The sequence below is a fragment of the Echinops telfairi genome, unplaced genomic scaffold (genome assembly GCF_000313985.2).
Source record: "Echinops telfairi isolate 266 unplaced genomic scaffold, ASM31398v2 ScPeMD7_2565;HRSCAF=3150, whole genome shotgun sequence".
NCBI classification, from domain to species: Eukaryota; Metazoa; Chordata; class Mammalia; order Afrosoricida; family Tenrecidae; genus Echinops; species Echinops telfairi.
This window is the reverse complement of record NW_022106463.1, coordinates 8,242,941-8,253,652: the sequence shown is the minus strand read 5'-3', so window position 1 is coordinate 8,253,652 and position 10,712 is coordinate 8,242,941.

The following is a 10,712-nucleotide window of genomic DNA, read 5'->3' as shown; positions in this document are numbered from 1 at the left end:
TAAGCTCAGCTACTAGGCAGCACAGCTTCAGGGGAACAGACACAGGTCTGTGAGGGGTCCGTAATTCCTGGGAGGAGCACACTGGGGCCGGGCAGCACCGGCCATCTGAGATCAAAGGGCAGCACTGACCAGGGCAGAGCGCAGGGGGTCAGCAGAAGAGGGCCGTCTGAGACAGGAAACCCAGGTAGACGAACAGGGATTGGTATCACATGCACGGGATGATCTGCTCTGCAAACTGTCACCCACTTCACAGTAGAGTTAAGAATATAGACCACTACCCTGTGTACACCCAAATTTCACAGCAAAGAGTTAGGAGCATAAGCCACTACCCTGTGTACACCTAAACTTACAGCATGAGTTAAGAATCTAAACCACTACCTTGTGTACACCAAAAGTTACGGCAAGCGGTTACTCCCAGCCAACTTCTCCTTTTAATACAGATGAGAAAGCCCAAGGCATCTTCCCAAATGGATCCTTGGCTGCTGAGTCCGGCGGGGACCCGGTGCTGACTGCCCTTTTCAAGTCTCCTACGGAGTGTGGGGACCTGATTCTGGGAGTGAGGGCAGCAGCCGGCCCTGATAAACTGAGAAAGATGGATGTCCTTGAGGCACAGGGGTTGGGGGGGTCCAGGTGGGGTCGGGGAGAAGTGAATGCGGTGTGAAAAGCAAAAGCAAGCTCACCTCCTTGGATTAGAAACAAAGTAACGGATCAGAGAGAGCTCCCGCACAGCCCTGCTTGGTCTCCTCCCCGCCAGGGAGCAAGCCCTGTCCAAGAGCATCGGCCACATCCCCCAGGTGACACTCCGCACCCACTCCGCACCCGGGCTCCAAGCACCAGGGACACGGCATCGAGGTAGCCGCTTGCTGTGGAGGCCCGTGTGCGGGAGCAGAGCCGCCCCACAGGCTTCCTTCTTGGCCACCAGCCTCCTCCCTCTGAGACCAGGAGAGTCGACACCAGTACCACTGCACCATGGGCACCGTTGCTGCCGTGCAGTGGACTGCCACTCAGAGACCCCTATACCTCAGCAGGAAACACTGCCCAGCCCCGGGCCATCCCGACAGCCATCCCCAGGCTGGGCCCCACGGTGGCCGCTGTCGGTCCACCTCACCATAAGGTCAGTGGTTTGAACCAACCCTCTGCTCCTCCGGAGAAAGACAAGGCTGTGGGCTCTTGCAGAGATGATCTGCCTGGGAAACCCATGGGGGCAGGGGACTCCTGCTCTGTCCTCCGGGGTGGCTGAGTCGGCATCGACTGGGCGCCCGCCGTGGGCAGCTTTCATGTCCTGTCACTGTGGGGTCACTAGCCGTGTGAGCATGACCAGAAATGTTTCCCTGTTTGAAGTGACTCCCACTCTGTCCTTGGCTGCTTCTCTTTCCTCTCTCACCAGACAATGCTGCCCTTGTGCTGCAGAACTCGGGGGAGCGAGCCCTGGCCCGGCCGGCCTGATCCGGGCCACTGACCTGGGTGACAGAGCTCAGTCAGAAGCTTTCCCACTCACTCCTCTGGTCCCCAAGCCACCGGTGTCCTCTACGGAGTGCTGATGGTGCCGGAGGCTACGAAGTGGGCTACTAATTACCAGGTCAGCGGTTCAAACCCCCAAGCTTCTCTGAGGGAGAAAGGTGGCCCGGGAAGCCCTCTGGGACAAGTTCTACTCCGGCCTATAGTCCCTTGGGTTGGGGACTGACCTGACTTTGGGTCTCCAGGGTCCTCTGTGGGTTATCTGAGAAGGCAATCGCGTGTTCCCCTACAGGTGAAGAGGGATCAAACTGACCATCCAAATGACTGACTGACGCCAGGAGCCAGCCCTCCCCACACTCACTATCCCGAGTCCAGGACGTGCCCTTGGGATTCTGAGACTTTATGGGAACGGCCAGCCTCTGGCTCCCGCAGAGCAGCTGGTGGGCTTCAACCCCTGACCTAGTGGCCAGCAGCCCGACACTCAGCCCCCAGCACCACCAGGGCTCCCTCATCGGATTAAAGATGGAAGTGCTATCAAACTGGCGTGGATGTTCTGTGCGCTTGAAAGAACTGTGCAGACTGCCCGCTGAGGGAGGGCCTCCCTTGCTGACAAGAGCTCAGTGACCACAGGGACCACCTCCCACCAGGCCCAGTGGGTCCCTGACCCCAGACAGGGTCTACCCAGCTCTGAGACTGTGAGACCTGACCCCGAGCCAGCCACTTTTTCCGTGCAGGGCCAGCTGGCTGCGGGCCCTCAGGGACAGCTCTGGAAGGGGCACGGGGAGCCCACAAAGGACAGGACAGCAGCAAGGTAGCCATCAGTCTCATGTGTGTGCGGGGGGAGGGGAGTTTGGGCAGCACTGCACTGCCACATTGTGGGGAGACAGAAGGAAAGTGGGTGTGCTGGCCCCACAGGCTGCCCGCCCCACTGGGGTGTCCCCAGGTAGAGGGAGGGCACCCACTCCAAACTCTCAGGGGAGGGGGGCAGGGAGAGAGCCACCCATCTGCAGGGTTCAAATGAGGCAGGTGCTGCGTATGCCGGACCAAACCAAACACCCTGCTCACTGCCAGAGCCGACAGAGAGCCACCCGACAGGACAGGGCCAACTGCTCCAGGGGCTCCGAGACCCTGGCTCTTTATGGGAGCAGAAAGACCAACTGCTGACCGTGCGGTTCACAGCCAACGCAGAACCCAAGCCGGAAGGAGGGTTCTTGATGCCGACAGAGGGAGCACAGGTGCCCGTCAGTGGGGTGCTGGGCAGTTCAGCAGGCTGGCCCGGCCCGAGCACCTTGTCCTGCTCTGCACCGTGTGAAAACCGCACTGTGTCCTCTTCGTAAAGCAAGCATGGATGGTGCATCCCAAGCCCAACAAAAAAGCAACTTTCACATGCGGGAGGGGCACCTGCAGGGAGCGGGGCCCAGCTCCTGCTGGAAAGGAGAGGGCCGGAACGGAGTCACCCTGGGGCCACTCGGGGCAGTGGCGGGAGAATGCTGAGCCGTCACCTCGGCTCTCGATCAGCCTCTGGGACAGCCCCCTGCATGAAGGTGACCTTGGAGTTGGGCTGATAGGGTCCTGAGCCAGCGTTCTGCCACCACAGGGGGACCCCGTGCACTTTGTCTGGGCCCACGTCTTTGGAAGCCACTGTGTCACAGGAAGGAACGTGTCCCGGTCCCTAACTTACCCAACATTCCCACGTGTCCCCTTAGGGGATTACCAGTGTCATCTCTAACGTGGCAGGCCGTTATAAATACTAGAATGAGCATCAGGCCCCTTTTTTGAGCTGTGTGTGAAACTTTCTGTCATGAGCAGTGTGTGCTCACCAACTACAGAGTGCAAAGGAGCCAAGCCCCGAGGCCCGGTGGAGCCGCTAGGACAGAGCAGGGCAGAGCTGACGGAGGCAGCCGCCCACATCTTTCTCCCATAGAGTGGCTGGTGGGTTCGAACCACTGACCTATCGGTTGGCAGTCGAGGACTTTGTCACTAGAGCTCCTTTCAACAGCAATGAGAGCGTTGAAACAAAATCACAGTCTCGTTACTCCCCACTTCTTCTCTGCAGATTCGGTGCCAGAGACCATCACCATGTGCAGTTTGATGCTCGTTCAGGATTACGCCAGACCTTCACGTAATTCACACCTCGGGTGCTGGGGACAACTGGAAGCGCTCTCCTACCAACCAAAGCTCGGGCCCAGCAGCTCTGACCTACTCGGAGGAGTACAAAGAGATCTTCCAGCCCAAGAACAGCATCAGTAGGACACCACCTGTGTTAGTCTGGGTACTTTGGAGAAACAAATCCACAGCAACTCATGTATAAGAGAGAGTTTTGTGTAAAGAAAATGTGCATCACGAAAACATCCCAACCCAATGCTGCCCAAGCACACAAGTCCAACATTAACCCATTAACCCAACAACAGTCCACAAAGCCCTCCACCTCACAGAACAGAGGCAATGATGCCGACTGCAGGAGGAAAGCTGAGTCAGTGAACGAATAAGCATCTCAGCACTAGCAGGGGTCTCCACATGGCTGCTCCAGCACCCAGGGCTGCATCGGGATAGGTCCATGTGGCTTCTCCTTGGGGATGTCTTGTAGGAAGTCAATCATGCAAGCTGAAGCAGGGAACTGCTAAGGCAGCTGCACCTGGTACAACCATCACAAAACAAGAGACCCGAGAACTAGAAAGGCGAGGCTTCACCACCCATTTATCCCTCCGCCTTTCAACCAGCCCCACATGTGATTATCGGCCAGGCTGGCACAATTAACTAACTCACCACCCCACAGAAGTGAGCCCTTCTCCACCCCCACAGAGGAGACGCAGCCCCAGCCAAAGAGGCGGCTAAACCCACTCCCGCCATGGACATCCAGTTACCAACGCCAAACCTCGAGGTCCTGCCCCAACTCCCGGTTGTATCTGCAGCCCCGGCACCCAAAGCTGAGCCTGTCATCATCCCCGCCATCGGAAACAAGCCCATCGGACTGCAGGCCTCTGACTTCCTGCCCACCGTGACGACGCCCCAGCAGGCAGAGCCGGTCGCTGAGGACACCGTGTCCCAGATCCGCAAGGGACACAACACCATGTGTGTGGTACTCACCAGCCGGCACAAGAACCTGGACACCGTGTGGACCACGTGGACCACAGGTGACGTCAAGACGTCTGTGGACGCTGCGGTGGCCATCAGCGACCTGTCGGTGGTGGTGGACCTCCTCAACATCGTCAACCAGAAAGCCTCCCTGTGGAAGCTGGACCTGTGCACCACGGTGCTGCCCCAGGTCGAGAAACCGCTGCAGAGCAAGTATGAGAGCTACGTGCAGACGGGCTGTACCTCGCTGAAGCTGATCCTGCAGCGCTTTCTGCCCCTCATCACCAACATCCTGGCGGTGCCACCCTCCATGGGGGTGGACATCAGCCAGGAGGAGAGGCTCCACAAGTGCCGGCTCTGCTACAAGCAGCTCAGGAGCATCAGTGGCCTCGTCAAGAGCAAGGCTGGCCTCAGTGGCCGCCATGGCGGTGCCTTCCGCGAGCTGCACCTGCTCATGGCCAGTCTGGACTGAGGGGCCAGGGAGCTGAGGGGGCGGGCCTGGCAGCCATAGGGCCTGCCTCTACTCCCACTCCTGCCCCACGGGCGCCCTCTGGCCCAGGAGTCTCTGCCCAGTCGCCACCGTTGCCCCACGGCTGTGCCGGAGGGAGGAAAGGTGGGCGCTGGACCACTGGCCACCCCCCCGCCCGGACTCATACCACACTCTAGGTACAGCTGCCCAGCTTGGCCCAACAATTGCTTCTTGGACAGCAAGCTGAGCCCCAGGGCTGCTGCTGTAATTTATAAGGCAAGTTTTATTAAATTTGTAACTATTAAAAAAAAAAAGTCCTTCTCTTTGTAGCCTCCCAGCGAGCGGCTCCTTGGGAGAAAGACAGGGCTTTCGACTCCTGCAAAAAGTGACAGTCTGGGAAACCCACCGGACTAGTTCCACCCTGTCCTGTAGGACCTTCATGCGTCGACTCCATGTCCGTGAGTTTAGTTTTTGTATGTGGTCATTTTAGCAGCCGTCTGGGAGCGGGGCAGGGCGGGGGGGATGGGGGGAGAGTGCAGGAAACCTGTTTTTCTTCATTTCCTCGAGTAAAAAACATAAACACACACACACCTCTGTTTTAAGGGGTGCATTTTGTGCAGAATTCTGGGAGCAGCACATCCCGCCCAGAGTGGGTCACCTCATCACAGGATGCCCCCCCAGACAGGTCCCTCGTCAGAAAGGAGGAAGGAGCAAGCTGAATCACGTGACGCCCTGCCCACCTCGGGGAAGGCTCGGCAGCATCCTCCCTGCCTGTCACACTGCTGACCCCTGGGGGTGGGGGGGTGACAACAGTGGGCTCCCTTAGACCTGTAACTGCCTCCACTTCAGAAACCGCAGCTGCTGGAGGGCTGGCCCAGAGTCCAGCGCTCACTGACGAGTAGACCAAGACCAAACTCACTGCCCCCAGGGGCTTCCGACTCAGCACAAGCCTGAGTAGGACTCCCACCTGCTGTGGGTGTCTGAGACTGAACGCCTGTCCAGCACCACACAGCCTCATCTTTCTCCCAGCGAGCAGCTGGTGGAGTCGAACGGCCGGCCTGGTGGTTGTGCGTTCATCACCCAGAACGCCACCCAAACAAACCGCCCTGCTTCTGCGCTCACATCAATTCTGACCCAGCGCTGCAGAGGACAGGGTGGGCTGCCTCGGGGGGTTTCCACAGCTGAATGCTCCGTGGGGGGCCGTGGGGTGTCTCTTCCTCCTGCCACGTGGCTGCCAGCTTCAAACCACCAACCTTTCAATTGAGAGCTGAGCTGAACCACGGCGCCACGAGGGCTCGTGTCCAGTGCAGTTGTCCTGCCACCGGGTGGGTTCTGACTCACAGTGCCCACGCACAACACAACAACACACTCCAGTGCTGCAGCCGCTGTGCCCTGTATCCTGACTGTCACCACTTCTCTGCTTTCTTCATCTCCGGGGTCCCTGACATCTCTCTACGACTCATCTGGTCTGCGGTCGTTCCTGTTCAAGGCATCAAACCCCCTCGAGATGGCCGCAAAATTCAGGCGGGAGGTACTCCAAGTTGTACTTTGACTCAAAGACTTGCTTTGGTTTTCTCCAACTTGAACTTGCATGTAAGCATTGGTGATGTGGCCCTCGGCTGGTCCATGGCCTTGTTCTGATAGACGATATTGAACTTATATTGAACCGATCCAGTCTTTTTCAGATGTTGTCCATTTCAGCCCTCTGCATTCTACCCAGAAAGGCCAATGTATCCAGTCACCGCTTGTGAGGTTGAATGGGTTATTTCCAGTAAGTCAGTCTTTGGTCTTGCAAAATTCTGTATCACAAAGGCCATGTTTTCCAACTAATGATACTTTTTCTTGATCAATTTCCGATTAGAGATATTGTTAAAATGTTTCCATGTCTTCACCTTTGGCATTAGTGGGTGGTGAGGAAATGTGCGGGAGTCATACCCACTCGTCTTCCTGGTAGGTGTGTGGACATCATCGTACCACTGACTACGTTGAAACAGCCTTTTTGACGAGGAACATGAGGCCCAATCAGTTTGTCATTCCCAGCAGAGTGGACCCCGTTGGCCTATCCAATATGGCCGGTACTAGTCCACTTCCACTCACTGTTGTCCAGGAGACCAGTCTTCTAAAAATATTTAAATCATTTTATTAGGGGCTCTTACAGCTCTTACCACAGTCCATCCGTCCATCCATGTGTCAAGCACATTTGTACATGTTGCCACCATCATTTTCAAAACATTTTCTTTCTACTTGAGCCCTTGATATCAGCTCATTTCCCCCTTCCCCCACTCTCCCTCCCTCATGAACCCTTGATAATTTATAAAAAAATCTTTTTCATGTCTTACACGACTGCTGTCTCCCTTCACCCACTTTTCTGTTGTTCGTCCCCCTGGGAGAGGGTTATATATCCATCATTCTTATCAGTTCCCCCTTTCTCCCCCCACCTTCCCCTTCCCCTCCTGGAATCGCTACTCTCATTATTGGTCCCGAGGGGTTATCTGTCCTGGATTCCCTGTGTTGCTAACTCTTATCGATACCCACGTACATACTCTGGTTTAGCTCTTATCTATACCCGTGTACATACTCTGGTTTAACCGGATTTGTAAGGTGGAATTTGTGTCATCACAGTAGAGGGGTGGGGGCGTGTGTGGAAGCATTAAAGAACTAGAGTAATGTTGTGTTTTGTCAGTGCTACACTGCACCCTGACTGGCCCGTCAATTCCTTGTGAACCTTCTGTGGGGGGGGGGGGTGTCCAATTATCTACAGATGGGTTTTGAGTCTCCACTCCACCTTCTCCCTCATTCACATTGATATGATTTTTTGCTCCAGGTCTTTGATGCCTGATACCTGATCCCACTGACACCTCGTGATCACACAGGCTGGTGTGCTTCTTCCATGTGGTCTTTGTTACCTCTCACCTGGCTGTTTATCTTCAAGCCTTTAAGACCCCAGATGCTGTATCTTTTGATAGTTAGGCACCATCAGCTTTCTTCACTGCATTTGCTTAGGCACCCATTTTGTCTTCAGCGATCCTGTCAGGGAAGGTGAGCATCACAGAATGCCGGGTTATTAGAACAAGGGCTCTTGTGTTGAAGGAGGATGTGAAGGAGACCCATCCGGACAACTCTCCGTGGTCCTGCATTCCCACGATTGGTGGATGCTTGCCACTGCTGCTTCTCCTTTCGAGCTGAGCCATCAGCACAGGACGATCCCCAGAGCTTTACTCCAGCCACGTCAGTGAGGTCCTCTCTACTGTTTCCCCCAAACTATCACTTTCATTTGGAAGTTAACATTGTATCCTGGCTACAAAAACTGTTGGTAGTTTGCCTTGATAGGACCCTTTCATTGTTTTTTGAAAGAAAATATCTGCAAAAGACTCGAGCCTGAATAACCATGGTTTCTCAGCCATTCCTTTGAATAAAAATGGTGTTTGGAACTCAATGTCTCTACATTAAGCACGAAGCTCTTCCCAGCCAGGCTCTGAGCATCTTCCACGTGGGGGCGCTTAACTCCTGGCACTCTCTCCGTCATTCTCTGCTGCCATTCATTCATTATGTTTCCACTGGTCAATTTTTCCCCAAGTGGATCATCAGGTTTCCTTCCTAGTCTGCCTTCGTCTACAAGCTCTGTTGAAATCCACCCACCATGAAATGAGCCTGCTGTATTTGAAAGGCTGGTGGCACGGCTTCCAGGCATCGCAGCAACACACAGCACCACAGTACGACAAACTGATGGACACGTGGTGTTTTACGTTCAGATAAAACTTACTATATGAACTGTATGGCCCACATCCTCAGGGTGCTAAGGTATAAGCAGAGAACCTTGATGAAAAACAAAACATAAAGCCCTACAATGATTACTTAATAAAAGATGGGACTTGCCTCAAAATCATCTGGGAAACAGTTAAGTGGGTGGGAATAAAGGTGCAGGGGGTGGGGGGGAGTGGGCCAGCAGGCGTGTTTTGTGCTGAAGCTCGACGGGAATGGGTGCACACTACGACTCACCCGCCTCATCACAGGTGTATGTGATGAGCCAGGGGTGCTCTATCTACTATTAAACACGCATATCCACAGGAGCCCTGGTGGTGTAGTGGTCATGTGTTGGGCTGTGATCTGAATGGTCAGCAGTTCAAAACCACCAGCAGCTCAGTTACCGTGTCAGAAACTCCCAGGGGGTCACTGAGTCAGCACTGACTCGATGGCAGTGAGTTTGCTTTGCTTGTTTGGTTGTTTTTTAACAGATAACCACATGTACACGAGAGCTGGTTAAAACCACACGTCGTCTAACTGCCGAGGGGGAGGCCCCGACAAGAACTGTTTCAGCTCAGAGACAACCTCTCAGACCCATCACACAGGTTGGAAGTGAATTTCTATCAGAGTGAGGCATCTCGGGGACAAGCGCCATGTGGCTGACAGACGTGCAAGTGTCCCCCAAGGCACGTCTCCTTCCTCACATCTTAGTATAACACCGCCCCCTCCCCTCCAGGAGACGAGGACAAAGGTGGCAGGCTTCACTCTGAGATGACAGTACGTGACGACGGAAGGCACCCTATCTAACCAACCACGATGAGACGGGCTCACGGGGAGAGAGGCCCATGTAGCAAGGAGCTGTGGTGGCCACTCAGCGCTAATGGGGGCAGGAAAACTCCTGTCATCAAGTTGATGCCAAATCACAGCGAGCCTATCAGGGCGGGGCAGAGCTGCCCCTGTGGGTTTCCCAGACTGTAACTCTTTATGGGAGTAGAAAGTCCCATCTTTCTCTCGAGAAGTGGCTGGTAGTTTCAAACTGCTGACCTTGCCATTAGCAACCCAAACTAACCAAAACGTAACCACTGCGCCATGAGGGCCCTAATGGGGCAGAAGGTAGCTCTGAGAGCTAAAAGCAGCCTCTACCCAACAACCAGCCAACAGCAGGCTCCCAAGCCAAGGGGTTCTGCAGGCCACCTCAGCGGGTGTGGAAGCTGAGCCTGTGCCAGCCGAGACCCAGTGGAGGGCCGGCCCTGCTCTGCCTGCGCTCTGTCTGTCACAGCAAATGGGAATCGCATAAGGACTTTTTCAGTCTGTACCTACAGGTACTTAACCCACTGCCATCGGGTCGATTCCGACTCACAGTGACCCTAGTGAACAGAGTAGAACTGCCCTGTGGGCTTCCAAGGCACCATCTTTATGGGAACAGAAAGCCTCCTCTTCCTCCCATGGAACAGCTTCTGGGTTCGAACTGCCAGCCTTGCAGTTAGCAGCCTGATGCTTGGCCCATTGTGACACCAGGGCTCCTTCTATAGGCATTATTTGGCAAAATTAACCTTGTGAAAACATCAGGCAGCCATTCATTAAGCATCCTTGAAGGGCCAGGGACGCACGTGAATGCTCAAAGCAACTCCCGTAACTGTGACCCAGATTTTACAGACAGCAAAGCACAGGCGTGCCATAGGTTACCAGGCATCCGAAGCAGACGGGAATGCAACGCTGGTCTTTCTTTGCGAGTGAGTACATAACAGCAGTATCGAAACGGAACGCATGCATACTTGAACCTGGAAACAGAAAACTTTCAATGTGCCAGGTGTTCATTTGCATGGAATAAGAGATGAACGATTTCACAAAGACTACTTCCAGGTCAGCTACGGGCAGCGGGACAGCCAAAAGGGTACACTGAGGCAAAGGAGTACTACAGAACTTCATGCCAACCGGCCAAGCCTCGCTCAAAAACCTCTGTAGC